The 16,008-nt window shown below is 44.0% G+C and overlaps 1 pseudogene; it reads left to right on the top strand.

The window, feature by feature from the left end:
• Nucleotides 1-13,265: 13,265 nt before the first annotated feature.
• LOC110303428 lies at nt 13,266-14,388 on the top strand (annotated as a pseudogene).
• The last annotated feature ends 1,620 nt before the right edge of the window (nt 14,389-16,008 follow it).

Here is a 16,008-nt window from a genome sequence, read left to right as displayed (position 1 = left end):
AAGTTCAGCAAACAGAAAAGGCAAGGTTTACAGTGGGATTCTTCAGAGTAACAGAAACAATAGGCTGTAACATCATCATACAGCTGGAGTCACAGAGATGACACACAGACAGACAGACAAACAGACAAATGACTGGTAGGTAGACAGATGAATAATAGATGGATGCATGGTGACAGACAAACAAGGGATTCGACATAGAGAATAGACAGATGGTAGAATATATATATATATATATATATATATATATATATAGAGAGAGAGAGAGAGAGAGAGAGAGAGAGAGAGAGAGAAAGTCTTAGTTACTGTTCTATTGCTATGATGGAACACCATGACCAAGGCAACTTACTGGGAGCTTGCTTACAGTTTCAGGTTAGTCCATGGTCATCATGATGAGGAATATGGCAGCAGGTAGGTAGACATGTGGAAACAGTACCTGAGAGTTCACATTTGATCTACAAATTACAGGCAGAAGGTGAGCAAAACTCAAAACCATCCCCCAGTGACACATCTCCTCCAATATGGCCACACTTCCTCAAGGCTACCCCAAACAGCTTCACTAACTGAGGACCAGGTATTTAGTACCCCCAAAAGCAGCAAATGTAATAAAATTAGGAGTTAGTGTATTTTTCATCTTCATTGATTTGTCTATTTTTCACTCTCCCTTTCTTTGACCAAATATCTGATGTCCTCATATCTCCAGACTTTACTGTGAGAACAAGGCTTCCAGGAGCTCTTACCCTCTGGACCACACCATTACAGATGCCCCAGAGATCCTCGGCCGTCCTGTTCTAAGCACGAGGATTACCATTACAGCCCATCTGGTATTGATATGTATTCTGGGCATACTAACTCTGATTCTTACACTTGGGTGGTAAACCCATGTTTACCAAAGAACAATCTCTCTAACCCAATCTCGGGTATTTTGTGACTGTGATACAAAACTAATATCCCCTTTAACAGTACATTTTATTTCTTGGCTGATTTGTTTTGCCATGCTTGCCAAGTGTTCTACTACTGTGTCACACCCTCAGCCCCTGCTCTATAGAACTTAGCGTAGATTTTTCCCCTTGGTGATCAAGTTTCTCCCCAGGCAAAACCCCCGACTTCCCTGCAGTTCTCCCTACTACTGTGGTTGACCATGTATTAAACAGACAACAGTGTCCGAGTGAGAAGGAAATGGTCCATAAAACAATGCCTCCTACAAAGGCAGAACCACATACGTTCTAAGAGCACCATGAGACAGCAGAGAGGACCCAGACATCAGAAAACAATCCATGACTTGCCTCAGATGCTGCTCTTTTGACAGAGGAGGTAGCATTCACCAGATTGAAACCCAGAACTCAGTCTTAGAGAGGAGAATCAATCAAAGATAAATCAAAATACAGGTGTCTAACTATAGGTTCAGAAATAATCTTCTATATCTAAGCATGACCCAAAAGCCAATCTGAGGGTTGAAAATGTAGCTTGGAGGCAGAAAATGTACTTACTATGCACAAGATCTTTAATTCCATTCCCAACATCACACACAAAAAAAGTAACTTCTAGTATATATTTCTAATTATAAAATATAGAGAAAAATAATCTTACATATACACTAGGGTCAAACACATTGAGAAAAATATCATTGAAATTAACAATGCATAGGATGGGACCCATCTATAATCCAGCACTTGGAAGATGTAAACAGGAGAATCCGGAATTCAAAACAAAGCTCAGGTGCATCAAGAATTAAACCAGTCTGCGGTATACAAACATAGAATCAATTTTTCATTCAAAATATGAAAAAGAGCAACCTGAAGACATTTACTGTAGCAGTTTAGAAACCTACCCTGTAGGGCAGAGTGGATCAGTGGTTATGAGCATTTGCCATGCTTCCAAAGGACCTGGGTTTGACTCCCAGCACACACATAGTGGCTCACAACCAGTAACAGGGGATCTGATGCCCTCTTCTGGCCTCCACAATCACTGGACATATACATACATGCAGGCAAAATACTCACAATAAATAAAATTTAAAAAAAGAAACTCAACATGTAGAGCAAAACTAACCACATTTGCTTTCACGTAACCTTCCATGCTCCCCAATTAACCCTACCCTCTTCAAAGGACAGCGTTATAGCACTTCCTGGTGGTGAGTATCACAGGGTGTGCATGCAAGGATGCTCCCTGCAGTGTGAGTAGAAAATACTCAGAACTACAAAGCAACCCACAAGTCTCCCAGTGGGAGAATAACAAATCAGACTGTGAGGAGAAACCGGCAATCATGAGAGAAAATGTGGGAACCGAATATGGACATGAAAACTGGGAAGCAGCCGGGCGTGGTGGCGCACACCTTTAATCCCAGCACTCGGGAGGCAGAGGCAGGCGGATTTCTGAGTTCGAGGCCAGCCTGGTCTACAAAGTGAGTGCCAGGACAGCCAGGGCTACACAGAGAAACCCTGTCTCGAAAAATCAAAAAAAAAAAAAAAAAAAAAAAAAAAAGAAAACTGGGAAGCATGTTGTTCCAAAGGGGAAAGTACTCAAGCTATACATGGTGTGCTACCCGATCCCATCGTGTGAGTGTGCTGATACACACGCAGGAGGGGAACAACCCCAGAACGAGAGGATGAATACCAAAGCGCTGACAGTGACCGACTCTGCAAACAGGAGTAGGCCCTAACACTAGAATGTTCTCAGTGGGAATGGGACTACATCTGATACAAGTGCATGGTTCATAGACAAACTAACAGATGTAGATTACCCAGGATGGTTTTTAGTAGCACACTCTCCTAGTGCGACTGCTCAAAAGAGAATTCCCTGACCGAGATGTACAGAACAATAATCTTGCCAAGCTCTGAAAGGTCAAACTCCACTTTGCATTTACAACTATGGCATGGTAGAGCTGTGCTCCATGGGATCTAGGTCCTCAATAAGGCCCTGGCAACATTCATTTACTATGGCAATTCCCCAGCAAAAGCAAGGGCCTGGGCCGGCCAAAGCTCTCAGGGGAAGGCCAGGAAAAGCAGAATTTAACTAAAAACACAATCAGAAGGACAGAAACTGAAGCAGAATGTTCAAATGCCTAATTTCATGTTAATTTTTTTTCCTTGGGCTGAATATGTAGCTCATTTGGTAGAGTGCTTGCCTGGCTTAGAATGTAGAGCTCAAAACCCAGTAACATTTACATTAACTCTTTTTTTTTTTTTTTTTTTTGGTTTTTCGAGACAGGGTTTCTCTGTACAGCCCTGGCTATCCTGATACTCACTCTGTAGACCAGGCTAGCCTTGGACTCAAAATTCTACCTACCTCTGCCTCCCAAAGTGCTGGGATTAAAGGTGTGAGCCACCTCTGTCTAGCTTACATTAACTCTTTATTTAAAGGGTTTTTTTCCCCTAAGGCAGAAATGGCATATTCTCATATAAGAAGACCTTAGTAATTAAAGACGATTTCCTTCTATAATTGGTCAATACAAAAGAAAAGTGAGATAAGTTTTTTTTAATATTTTTTATTAGGTATTTTCCTCATTTACATTTCCAATGCTATCCCAAAAGCCCCCCATACCCTCCTCGCCCCACTCCCCTATCCACCCACTCCCACTTTTTGGCCCTGGCGTTCCCTTGTACTGGGGCATATAAAGTTTGCAAGTCCAATGGGCCTCTCTTTCCAGTGATGGCCGACTAGGCCATCTTTTGATACATATGCAGCTAGNNNCAAGAGCTCNGGNGTACTGGTTAGTTCATAATGTTGTTCCACCTATAGGGTTGCAGATCCCTTTAGCTCCTTGGGTACTTTCTCTAGCTCCTCCATTGGGGGCCCTGTGATACATCCAATAGCTGACTGTGAGCATCCACTTCTGTGTTTGCTAGGCCCCGGCATTGTCTCACAAGAGACAGCTATAGAGATAAGTTTTTATTTTTACTTTCATGTAGCTCAGGCTAGTCTCAAACTTACTGCATCGTTAAGAATGACCTTGAATCCTCCTGTCTCCACCTAGACAATACATGAATTACAGGCATGTGTATCCAAGCCAGGTTTATACAGTGTTAGAGATTGAAACAAGGCTTATTCTGTGCCAGGCAAGCACTCTACCAAATGAGCTACATATTCAGCCCAAGGAAAAATAAAATTAACAGAGCAACTTTGACACTGTTTAAAGCATGAAATAGCAAAGTCGTGTCACTGAGAACTGCCTTTTAGTCTACACCAAAACTCTGGGTTTTCAAGTTATCTCATCAGTCTAAGATGCTACTAAACAAGAGAAATTTCTATTCAGTTGTAACTTAGTAAACCAAGTCTGGCCTGCCCATCACCTGACATAACGTAACTCCTCTTAGGAAGGGCTGGATGGAAACTCCTGCACCTAACACATTATTCTAAAGAGAGGAAGAAAAGGCTAAAATGTCAGTGCATGGTCAACCAGTGTTCTCAGTTCCCTTCTTCAATCTCATTCACTCACTAAGTTCCAGCAGTCAAACTAAAGAACTGCTGGAAGAAAGGATTCCAGACCCTTTACCTGCCGACTCAGGGTTGAGGCAAGCCAGCCTGAGCTACAAGAGATCTGTGTCCAAAAAACAAAAACAAAAAAATCCAACCTTTCAGCACACAGGCAATTTTCACAGCATTTATCTCACTTGACTATCATGTTCTGAATGCTGTGCAGAAGGGAACAATTCTGGTGAGAGACAAGGTCCGGAGACATCAGAAAAGGAAGGCTATGAATCTCCAATTCACATCTGCCCAGGTATCAGACGGAAACTGCTCTGGACATTGTATCTACAGACCTCACAGATAATGAGCTTCCAACTGTGTAAGTCTTACAAGGAGTGGGTTGCAGCCAGCCTCTTGGCTACTTTATAGGTTCCCTTTTCTACCACCCTTTTCTACCCTTATCCCTTCCAGCCCCCCAACACTAGGTAGGAGAGGAAGAAGGTTAGAGGGGAGGGGGGGCTTCAATCTCCTTAGACTACTTCCTGCTGATTAAGGGCATCTATTCCTTGAGGCAAGGTTGATCCTGGTTGTCAGGACATCTCCAGTCAGCAAGCAGCAAGCAGCCACCCCAGCAGCAGCAGCAGAGGAAGCAGTAGCCACCCCAGCAGCAGCAGCAGAGGAAGCAGCAGCCACCACCCGTCTCTGGCTCTCGCATCTTTACACTTCCCAAGAGTCACCAGACTTCCAAACATCATACACTCGCAGAAACCTATCTGCAGCTGGAAAAATCACGTCTCTACTGGGACACGAGGCAAATCGTAGTCTTTCTGTCTGAAAGAACAGACCGTGCATGCTCTTAACTACTGAGCCATCTCTCCGGCCCCAACAACATAAAACCTTTTTAAAGGGTGGTAGGTAGAGCTTAGTGATATAGAGCATCTGCCTAGAATTTAAGAGGCGAGGCATTGGGCTGAATCTCCAGTACGACACAAATAAATAAATAGATAAATAAATAAATAAATAAATAACTTTAGCATTTCTTTTTGTCTAGGCGTTCCATGAACAAAGGTAAAGAAAGGGCCAGACCCTGGCCCTGTCACCACCATGATAAACAAAGAGCTCTGCAGAAGCCAAGCTTTTATAAAGAGTAAATGTGATGCTTAAAAATAGGATGTCAAAAAACTCTCAGTCCAAACTGAGGAAAGCTTACACTTATTAAATATTGACTGCTCATTATTATCTTTGGGGTAAAATTCTAAAGGAGCTGGGCAAATAATGAAAGAGCAAGGAAGAACTTAATGAGTCTATGAATGAATGAATGAATGATTTTGATAATCCTAGAAAAGAAAAGAAGGAAACGTTCATGTTTCAGATGTCTCAAAGGTAGCCGTTAAGATGGGGAGCAGAATGCCCACAACCCCAAGGGAAGAGAGCACTAAGTCAAGCACGGAGATGCCTGCTGTGTTTAAGGAAATGAGAAAGCGTGAGTAGAGTATCACAGGGTTCTAGCAAGGGGCTAAACTGAGTGCACACACCAAGTCTCACTCTCTCTGTCCCCACCAGCACTGAAGCTGAGGCTGTCTCAGAAGATGGACAGGAAGAAAACATAAGGAAAGAATGCTTTTGGAAGCTGGAACATTTGGAGGGAGAAGTGAACAGACTGGTGGGGGGAGGGGTGAAGGCCAGAGTAAGACTTTGTTAAAATACACAGCAGCAAGGGCATGGTGGTGTGTGACTGTCATCACAACACTTGGGAGTTGGGGTGAGATGAGGAGGAATTCAGTGCTAGCATCAGCACACAGCAAGTGCAAGGCTAGCTTGGCCTCCACTAAACACTCTGTCAAAGAACAACAAAGCTGCAGAAGCAGCTCAAACGCAAAATTCCCATCCTGGCAGAAGCTTGGCCATTGATCCTCTAAAAATGTTAAAACAGGCTTTCTTGAGTGAGAGGACAATTGAGAAATACAGGGATCAAATGAACAGTAGGGTTCTACATGCTATGGCTGCAGCCTGCCTTCCTGGGGAGCTGAGAGCTAGGTCTCTGTGGATAGCAAAGAGATTAGAGGGGTCATTTCTGGAGAACCCCTGCAGCCTAGGATGACCTCACCACTAACAAGAGGCTTTCTCATCAATCTGCCCATCCAGAGGGCCAGCATCCTCTCAAACAGTCCCCCTGCCACCGCCACCGCCATGTCCCCACTCTCAAGCAGACAAAGATATAGCAAAAATATGTAAGGATTTAAAACCTAACTTTTTTCAGAATTAAAAAAAAAAAAGACTGAATTCTGAATTCATCAAGTAACCAACAAATATTAACTAAAATATACCCGCATTCCAACGGATGAAGAGTGTGAATTTTTTCAAAACCCCGGGATCACAGAGCTGACCACAAAAGCTTTTAGAGGAGAAAGGAGGATCTCAAAGGATCAGATGCCAAGGCCTGAGCCTCGCAACAGCAATGCCGGGAAGGAGATTAAAGAGCCTGGCAGAAGGACATCTCCAAAATACGGGGGTGAGGGGCTGTGTTAGCCCAGCAAAGTCACTAATTAACGGAGGGGGAGACAAGCGAACAGTTTCAACTAACCTTTCCCAGGAAGCTTCCGGGGGCAGGGATCCACTGCTGTGGCTTAGATATGAAATATCCTTCAAAAGCTTGGTCCCTAAAACAATCATACCGATTGGGCTTTAGGTCCCCCAATCAATGGATTAATCCATTGACGAATTCATACTTGAATGGGCCACTGAGAGGTGGCAGAAAGTACCAGAGGCGGGGCCTGACTTAGAAGAAGCAGGGTTTGGGAGGCAGGCTTCTGAAGTCTCCCTCCCCACACCCTCCATCCTCTCTCTCATCCTTCCCGTTCCCCTCCCCCCACCCCACTCTCTCTCCCTTCTCCTTACCGGATGCCAAGAGATGAACAACATTTTTTTTTTTCCTCGTTTTTTTCAAGACAGGGTTTCTCTCTATAGCCCTGGCTGTCCTGGAACTCACAAATCCGTCTGCCTCTGCCTCCCGAGTGCTAGGATTAAAGGTGTGCACCACCTTCATCCTTACCTCAGGTCCAAAACAAAGGACCCAGACATTGTAGCTGCGTGTTAGTGGCCCACGCCTTTAATTCCAGCACTTGGGAGACAGAGGCAGGCGGATTTCTGAGTTGGAGGTCAGCCTGNTCTTCAAAGTGAGTTCCAGGACAGCCAGGGCTATACAAAGAAACCTGGTCTCAAAACAAACAAACAAACACCTCCAGGAAGGGAGTGGAGGTGGGGATAGATGGAGTCAGGTGCCAAGGCCAAGTTCTAGTACTTGCTAAAGTACAAGGAAATCCATGGGCTAAGGGGAACTGACTGATAGGAAAGTCATAACAGTCCAAGACCTTGTGAAGCACAGATGCCCAATGGCTCCAATGCAAACACTTTAGAGCTGAGCTGTAGCTCAGTCAGAGAGTCCTTACCTCTCAGGCCCAAGGCTCTGAGTCCAATCCCAGTGCCACAAGAATACCACCAAGTGTGTTGGTTTACACCTGCTATCCCATCACTTAGGAGGCTGAGGCAAGAAGGACTGCCACAAGTTCAAGACCAGCCTGAGCTACATAGTGACTTCCATGTCTTAGACTTCCCAGTGAGACTCTATCTCAAAAAAATAAAAATAAACAGTAAAGTTCCAAAGTGAGTATATTCCTTTGTAAGGACAATATAGTAAAACTATGTCTCGCTTATTCCTAGCAAGAAGATGTGAGTAACCCATTAATACGCCACACCTAGAATCCAACTGCCCGACCTGAACAGCAGGGCAATAATTATCTTAAAAGTTAACTCTTAGCAACTTAGGTTTTCAATGAGTAAGTCTGAAACATTTACAAAGTAATATTCGGGGGGGGGGGGATATTTAACTACAAAGCAAAACAAAAACTCATTTTGTCCCTCCCATTAACATAAAAAACACATTTATGTCGCTAAGATTTACATAAGTTTCCCAGCCCCAGCTTATTTTACCTTCTCTTCCCTTTCTCTCTCCATGTTTACAGCTACAAGGAAAAGAAAAAGAAAAAGTGTAAGAACTATCAAGTTCCATTTCTGGCTGCAGAGATGGGGAAGCCCCGTTCCGTTCAGTACAATTGCCACATGGTTCAAAGAGATGGGAAAGCCCGGCTCCGTTTAATACAGCTGGCCGCACAGTTCGAAACTTCTTTGTTAGAACTTTTTCCCAACTTCAACAACTCCAACTTAAAAACCAGAAGTTCATTTTCACTTTGGAAAGCCAAGTTGAAAGTAAACTCTGACCTCCCAGAATTTAATTCGTTCCCAGTGAACCCCTCACGGACATAAATTGTTAAGACAGTCACTGGGGCAAACATTTCCAAGTCAGGTTTGACATGCAAAGCTACATGAGACTTGACAGGGATCCTTTTGAACAAACTCAGCATGATTAAAAACATGTACTTCACCAAAGCTCCTCGGCTTCTATAGACAGCTCAGCTCCCTTACAAAGAATGCACAGTGGGAGCCGAGGGCTGCTGCATGGCTTTGCACCCCATACTCTTCATACAAAAGTCCAGGATAAATGCCCGCCCACAGAAAATGAGTGAAATGTTTCCTTGTATTTTATGTGCAGATGAAAGAATTTATAGATATTAAACCATAAGCCACCAGGTATGGTCTTCAAGATAAACTATAAAAACACAAAAATAACCATTTTCAACAACAACAACAAAATTCTAAATAGGCCTTTTTTCTTTCTAGGGTGGAATCTTCATTATTTATCTCAAAAGTGGCATGCTCCTGTCTCAGCCTCCCATAAGCTAAGATCATAGGAATGCATGATGACTGGCTTAAGTGAGTCATTGCAGTAGTAGTCCCTCATCTGTTTAAAGTCCCCAAGAAAAACATTTTTATTTAAAACTATGTTGCATTTATCTATATAGGTTTGGACATGCACACACACAGTGGGTCTACACACACAGTGTGACTGACTGTGGGCTGGCCTATGAATGCCATGGTGTGCATGTGGGGGTCAGAGGACAGGGGTCAGAGGACAACACTCAGGAGTCAGTTCTCTCCCTCAACCACGTGTGTCCTGGGGATCAAATCCAGGTCATCGGGCCTAGTGGCAGACACCTTTACCCACTGAGCTGTCTCCCAGCCCTAGAAAACCATTCAGTCACTGCAGCAGCTGTTAGCTTACCCCACACTGAAGCTGTAGTTGCTGGTGGCTGCGTCACCTTCCACCCCTGCCCCGGCAGTCTTACATAATACTGGATTCAGCTGAGCACAAGGCTTATGCTCTCAATCTTACACACTCAAGCACCTTGGATATGATCCTATCCCTGCTTCCAAACACTGATACCCACACATATATCATATCATAAAGACACGCTCTCCTCCACACACATACACCCAAATATATCCCTAGCACCCTCTAAAATTGAACCTGGAAGCCTGCTCCAAATGACCCATACTATAGATCACATATTATAGATCACACCATTGGGGGTGAGGTGCCATCTTTGATTACTGCCCCACTGGAAAACCTTATTTCAACAATTTTACATATATAGGTGTCTTGCCTGAATGTATGTCTGTGCATCCTGTTTGTGAAAGTGCATACGATGATGGCCTGGAACTAGAATTACAGATGGCTGTGAGCTGCCATGTGGGTGCTGAGAATCTGACCAGGGTTTTCTGAAAGAATAGCCAGTGCTCTTAACCACTGAGCCATCCTGAAGCTGCTCTGGTGCAAATTCATACATGCTGATTTGGCTACAATTCAAGGTTGAATAGGCTTGGGTGAAGAGAGTGAGGACAGAGCTGTCCAGGGTCTGGGCGTGTTTTAGAACATGAGATCACAGTTTGCATCTTTGGGGGCGGGGGTACAGTTTCTCTATGTAGCCCTGGCTGTCCTCAAACTCAAGAGAGATGCCTGCCTCTGCCTAGGATTAAAGATATGCACCACCATCCAGCCATAGTTTGGATCTAGAATGTCTGTGAAAAGATATCTGTGTAGAAGACTCAGTCCACCCTCATGGTGCTTTCTGAAACGTGGTGGAATCAACAGGTGTTCGGGTTACTGAAGTGTGTGCTTTTGTGTGTGTGTGTGTGTGTGTGTGTGTGTGTGTGTGTGTGTGTATACATACAAGTGAAAGCCAGAGATCTACATCAGGTGTCTTCCTCAAGATGCTCTCGGCCTTATTTTTAGAGACAGGGTCTCCCACTGAACCTGGCCCTCACTGATCTGGCCAGCTGGCCAGAGAGTCCAGGGACCCTCCTGTCTTTGCCTTCCCAGTGCTGTGATGCGATTACAGATGTGTCACCTGTGTCACCTCATCCAGCTCTTACATGGGTGCTAGGATCCAATCTCAGGCCTCATGCCCACAGAGCAAGCACTTCGCTGACTGAGCGATCTCCCCATGGCGAGAATGCTTAGGAAGAGCATATGTTGTCCCAGATGCTTCCTGTCTGTCATCATTCCCGGCCCTGTGACGTAAGCAGCTTTACACCATCATGTGCTCTCTGCTCATTGCTCTTGGGGTCAACACAGGACCCAAGAGCTGGGGCTGTGCGATGCTGGGCTGAGACCTCTGAAATTCAAGGCTAAAGTAAATCTGCCGCTATCATTTTTTACTTCCTTGGGGAATTTTGTCCTAAATGATGGCAAACTAACACTCATGGTTTACACGAGGAAACAGAAGTCAAAGCAGCTTACAATTTAATGTTGTTACTTAACAGGTTTCTAAATTAGACATTTCTACATACAATAAACTCAACACGCTGGAACTCTCCAAATAAAACTTCCTTATCAACTTGGTTTTAGCTCATCTCAGCCTGAGAAGAGGGAAAAGGTTAACATAAAACTAAACTCCTATCAGAGACACCATCAAACTACCATGTGGAAAACAACACAATAAATAAATATCTTAAGCTAAGACCCTATATCCTCACAACTAAACTGTCATGTTATATTAAAAAAGAAATTCCTCAAACCCAAAAATAATATCAATCTTATCAATCAGATCTCTAGAAAATTCAACTAGCCAGAACATAAATCCTGTATCATTAAAATACAATCAAGCAATTAAGTCCAATCCTTCATTCTAACATCTTAGCCATGGGTCCCTCCATGTGTACTCTTTGGTTGGTGGTTTAGTCCTTGGGAGCTCTGGGGGTACTGGTTAGTTCATACTGCTGTTCCTCTTCAAACCCCTTCAGCACCTTGGGTCCTTTCTCTAGCTCCTCCATTGGAGACCCTGTGCTCAGTCCAATGGATGACTGTGAGCAACCACCTTTGTATTTGTCAGGCACTGGCAGAGCCTCTCAGGAGACAGCTTTATCAGGCTCCTGTCAGCAAGCTCTTGTTGGCATCCACAATAGTGTCTGGTTTTGGTGACTGTCTATGGGATGGATGCCCAGGTGGGGCAGTCTCTGGATGGCCTTTCCTTCAATCTCTGCTCTACACTTTGTCTCCATATTTGCTCCTAAGAGTATTTTGTTCCCCTTTCTAAGAAGGACCGAAGCACCCACACTTTGGTCTTCCTTCTTCTTCAGTTTCATGCGTTTAACAAATTTTATCTTATATCTTGGGTATTCTAAGTTTTGGGGCTAACATCTGCTTATCAGTGAGTGCATACCATGTATGTTCTTTTGTGATTGGGTTACCTCACTCAGGATGATATCCTCCAGATCCATCCATTTGCCTAAGAATTTCATAAATCCATTGTTTTTAATAGCTAAGTAGTACTCCATTGTGTAAATGTACCACATTTTCTGTATCCATTCCTCTGTTGAGGGACATCTGGGTTCTTTCCAGCTTCTGGCTATTATAAATAAGGCTGCAGTGACTTATGCCATACTAAGAGAAAACATACAGATAGATAGTATAAACAAGAATAAATTAAAATTTGATTTATAATGGGTTAAAGTAAAATTATAAACAATAAAGTACCACACTCATTCACACTTACAGAATTATCTCCTGTTTATTCATATCTGGCTCATCCATATGTAAAAATCCACTCATCTCTCTTACTTTTTCCTAGTTACACTAGAATGTACTATTATCTACCTAATATCTCAAAATGAAGCCTTATATAATCAGTTTTCAAAAAGAGTGACCCTCCCTCCTGGGATTTCGGTCCAAAAGTTCGTCCCTGCCTGTGGTTATGCTGAGTCACCTCCCTAACTCCCTAGACACTGTTTGAAGTCCCTGGGAAAAGAGAAATTATCCTAGATCCCAAACTAAAGAGCCCAGGGGCCAGGTTACTAATGCCCAAATAGACAGGCGGGCGGGNGGGCGGGCACAGCAGCTGCACCTCCTACTGTCCTGCAAGACTCCCTCTGTTCCTTCTCAAGCCCATAGCCTGCTCACCAAGGAGCAGCACCATTAAAAAACAAAACAAAACAACAACAACAACAAAAAGCTAGGAATTAAGTATTGGTAGCTCCAGCCTGTCCCAAGCATAGTCTGTCTGAATGTTAAGGTCTTGAAGCTGATTAGACCCTCTGAGCATAGGCAGGCCATAGTCTATCTACTTCCACAGGCAGTGGTTTACAAACACTAGGGTGATGCTCTCACATCACCTGTGTGGCTATGGCCAGAAAGGAAGCCTGCAGGGTCCAGACCAGAAATTCAGATTTAGTGTATCAGGGGTAGGTGGGGTCTAGCAGACCACCAGCAGATACTGATACCACTGGTTCTAGGGAATGGTTATCGGTCACAAGTCTCTTAATTGGTGCCACCACCAAGCAACATGCAGTTAAAAGTCCTTTTTATCCAGTAAAAGGAGCAGAGTTTTAAGAATATAGTTCAGGTTTGGCGGCTGTCTGCAGGCTGGCCTCCCGGCGTTTCCCCAGCTGCCTGGTGGCTTGCAATGCAGCAGGACAGTACCAACGAACAATGTTTTCTTGAACTTGCTTCACCGATGTCTTTCATTCTGAATCTATTATGAAACATGCTGGCATATTATGGTGTTCCCATAAACCAGCTTTTTATAGGATATGCCAATTTAAGACTATGGGTCAGTTTAGAGTATTGTTCATGTTATTGGGAGAATGCTTCCTTTAGAGCCTTGCCGAAGACTTCATTTTGAGTTGACCCCACACATGAACTCTAAGGAGTCTGGTGATTATGAACTTACAGTTCCATCTTTTGCTGATGTTTTGTGTGTGCCAAATGATGAAGAAGCCAGTTGTCTCTGATTTCAACATAGTCTATGGAAAAAGGAGGAGGAAGGGAAAATTGCTCCTTTTCACCCTTCAAAATTAATTTGGGACCGGTCGTCACCTGGTCTAAGACACAACAAAACAGAGACAGGCGATCTGCCTGTAAGTGAAGCTGCAATTAAAAAGAGCTGACTTTTCTCAGGTCTCAGATTGCTGAAATTGTGACAATACAGGGGGGACCTGAGAGAGAGCGGAGAGACTGGCTTCATCGACTTGAGTAATGGACCCAGCATGGAGCAAGTGCCACCATCAGCAGCAGCCACAGGGCTGAGTGCTGAACCAGACCACATTCCAAGTGTGGTGCTTTCTCCCCCTCCTCCTCTCCCTCCTCCCCCTCCTCCTCAGTTTTCTCTGCAGCCTCCAAGTTCTCTTCCCATGCAACCTGGATCTGCTAATACACGTGACATAGATAGTCTGGCTACTGAAATGGAAAGGCAGCTCTCAGGTGTTAAGAAGACCGGTGATAGCCATCATTCAAANAGCCAGAGACTTAGTGCTGTCCCAAANATGTTGGATGTTCTGAAGGATGTGAATAAGGTCAAACTTCGGCCCGTGGAAAGGTCACCAGGCGGCAGACCCGTTCAGAAGAGGAAGAGACGACGGAGTTCAGAATGGGATCCAGTGTCTTTAATATCTAATGCACTGAAGCAGAAGTTTGCATTTCAAGATGATTCCTTGGACAAAGAAAAGAGTTCCTGGGAGTGTTCTCCGTTTTCTAGTCCTGAAACTTCAAGGTTTGGGCGCCACATTTCTCCAAAAGAAAGTCAGTGACCTAAGGGAAGGACTGAAAATATAAAAGCAGTTATCCAGGCTATCAGAAGCAAAAGCTATGCTCATACTTGGAAGGACAGACAGATTCAGATGTACCACGTGGCATCCTTCACTGCCTATCAGAGAATCACCTCCTCTGTTAGGGTGATCAAGCTGTACTCAGGGACCCATATCCACCCAGCCTGAGGAATGAAGAAGACACTTAAGAATACTGTCCCTAGCTGGGTGTGGTGGCGCACGCCTTTAATCTCAGCACTCAGGAGGCAGAGGCAGGTGGATTTCTGAGTTAGAGGCCAGCCTGGTCTACAGAGTGAGTTCCAGGACAGCCAGGGCTACCCAGAGAAACCCTGTCTCGAAAAACAAAACAAAACAAAAAAGAATACTGTCCCTGCTTTTGGACGATGTGGCATTTAAGTGGCTACTGAAAAGAGTTGGGGGTATAGATTCCCTGCTTTATGAGACTGCTACTGAAAATGAAATACATGGTTCAGTGAGCTTCCTAAAATTATGGCTTCCTACTGAGGCTCCTTTCAGTCTTGGGAGTGAGTTGCTGTGATACGGTTTGTTTGGCCTTCAGCAGCTTGTAGATTTTTAGTGAGCAGAAGATGATATTGTTTTTCATTACATTAGTCAGTCACAGTTAAAAAAAAAAAGTCACAGATTTAGTCATGTAGGGGTGAACTTTCTAAAACTTCCTGAGGTAATAAATTATTTGACTGTAAAATACTGCAAGCAGAAGTAGACCCCGGGTAAGTTTCATGCACACTGGCATTGTACACACAAACAGTGGAGTGTTCCCTTTGTTCTCTATTACGTTTGCACCCTATTTTTTTGTTTGTTTGTTTTGTTTTGTTTTTGTAAGTAGATTTTATAATAAATGGATCTTTAAAAAAAAAGAAAAAAAAAAAAGAATGTAGTGCAGTCAGTAAAGAGCTTGCCTAAGCATTCAGGAGGTCCTGGGTTTGCTCCCCTGCATTGGGGATGGTGGGATACACCTGCAACCCAGCACGCCAGAGGCAGAGTTAGGAGGATGAGAAGTCAAGCTTGCCATGGCTATGGAGGGAGTTTGAGATTAGCCTGGGTTACAGGTAACACTATCTCAAAAAAAAAAAAAAAAAACCAGAAAAGAGAGGCGAGGCCAGGGCGGGGGCACAAGAGAGCGAGCTTTATCCATGTTTCAGGTCCTCCACTCACTACCAAGCAAAACTGAACAGTCGCAGAGTCTCAGCATTTGAATGCAGTGAGTCTGGAGAGAGAAAGTGAGGAGAGCTTCTAACCTCAGCAGATCACTTAACCACAAACAAGCCTGAAACTGAATTTGTTCGTGTGACTCCTGTCTTCTGACCCTGACCGTGAATGTCTGGCAGAAGAAAAGAGGCCAGACAGACGGAAGCACTGACAAAGACTCCGTGTTTAGAGGCTGGACTGTCTTCCAGGGTAGCGCAAAGAACCAGACACACTCGGTTCACTCTCTGTAGACTCACGACAGCACAGTGGTAGGCTACGGATTTGTCCCTGGGACACATGCTAGCGGGCAAATGGCACAATAATTTTAAAGATTCAATGCAGAATAGAAAATACTTATTAAGCCCTAGCTACACTCAGATGCTTTTCAGTATC

The sequence above is a fragment of the Mus caroli genome, chromosome 10 (genome assembly GCF_900094665.2).
Source record: "Mus caroli chromosome 10, CAROLI_EIJ_v1.1, whole genome shotgun sequence".
NCBI classification, from domain to species: Eukaryota; Metazoa; Chordata; class Mammalia; order Rodentia; family Muridae; genus Mus; species Mus caroli.
The sequence above is the reverse complement of the archived record's forward strand: the minus strand, read 5'-3'. Positions and strand labels throughout refer to the sequence as shown.